The sequence below is a fragment of the Stegastes partitus genome, unplaced genomic scaffold (assembly GCF_000690725.1).
Source record: "Stegastes partitus isolate 25-593 unplaced genomic scaffold, Stegastes_partitus-1.0.2 Scaffold2487, whole genome shotgun sequence".
Classification (NCBI taxonomy): domain Eukaryota; kingdom Metazoa; phylum Chordata; class Actinopteri; family Pomacentridae; genus Stegastes; species Stegastes partitus.
Window position 1 is genome coordinate 23,566 of NW_007580218.1, and position 1,416 is coordinate 24,981.

The 1,416-nt window shown below is 39.4% G+C and overlaps 1 long non-coding RNA gene across 1 annotated transcript; it reads left to right on the forward strand.

Annotated features, from left to right (window-relative positions):
* The first annotated feature begins 474 nt into the window (after nt 1–474).
* Nucleotides 475–1,126, forward strand: LOC103375163 (uncharacterized). The gene is made up of 3 exons (XR_521187.1): nt 475–562; nt 650–743; nt 823–1,126. It is a non-coding gene; the product is annotated as an uncharacterized LOC103375163 (long non-coding RNA).
* Nucleotides 1,127–1,416: the final 290 nt, after the last annotated feature.

Here is a 1,416-nt window from a genome sequence, read left to right on the forward strand (position 1 = left end):
GTTTTGGATTGAATGTGTGCACATCTCATGCAAACTACCAGTTCCTGAAACACACTGCTGCACACCATCTTCTTATCTGCTACACACAGTAGGTGGATAGAAACAAGGGAAAGTTAATGTTGTCCTATAAAGTCCAACGTGACCAACAGTCACAAATCACCAGATACTGAATTTGTTATCACATAAGACTAAGACAAGCAGTAAATCTTCACAAATGACAAGCTGGAACTGAAAGGTATTTAGATATTTTAAATGTCTAAATTACTTACATGATAACTAGCTGTGAGTTGCTTTATTGATCAACTCGTCATTGCAGCCCTCACCAGTAAACCTCGAGTGCGTGGAAGAATGCAAACCTCTCGGGCATTGAGGCCTCTTTTTTTTCTTACATTTCATTATGACCATGTATTTATCAGACTTCTTGTGATTTTTAGACTCAAATGTTCACCTTTCTCTCTGATCCTGTGCAGTTTACAAAGCTCAGAAAACAGTGGTGAAGATGAAGCTTCAGTCCAGCGCCGACATGGAGGATCCGGTCGCCAGCGCCAACCTGCTGAAGCAGGTAGAGTGTTGTGAAAAAAAGAGAGACAGAAAGGAGAAAAAAAAACAAAAGACGTGAACACACTTTGACTTCATCGTTCTCCTTTAGCTGCATGCAGCACTTGCTAAACGGGGACTGAGGGACTTCCAGCTGACCTGGAAGGAACTGCCGGTGAAGCAGAACGAGGAGAGTGACAGTAAAGGTGCTGATAAACACCAAGAACACACACACACACAAATCATCTTCCCACAATTTCTAACTGTATTTGTCTTTGTGTTTAGATAAATGCTGACCCACTGAGCACAAGTCAAGCAAGAAAGCTGCACCACATCTTACTGAATGCTGTTAGGAAACTACTCTTTGATTCTATTTTAGGCTAAAGACTGAAGTCAGAGAAGCTCAGCATAGAAATGTTTTACTTAACGAGTTTTGTGTGCACAAAGTTTGCAGCTATTTAAATGTTTTAATTAGTTTCTACATGATGGCAGTAGCTCTGTGACTTAAGGGGTTTTAAGTCAGGTGATTTAAATCATGTAGACATTATATTGTCCTTGTGTTTCCGTTATTACTGAGTGCTATTTTCATTGTGTGTTTTTTAGTATCTGTCATTGTGACTGTACATCTCATAAGGTTGTCGTGTACATCAGTCATTAAAAAAAAAAAGAGGATGTTTTAAAGGTGCATCCAGTGATTTTCAATATTTTTTCTCACTGATCTCATAAAAAGACCCTCCTCAGCCTGACATCTCTTATTCCTCTGTGCCATAGGGCTGCATTATCATTCACAACTATTATCCAGACTACATATCCACACTGTTCATGGATATTTTCTTCACTACCACTGCAGCTATATTTGTTCAATCTCACATACGCTGT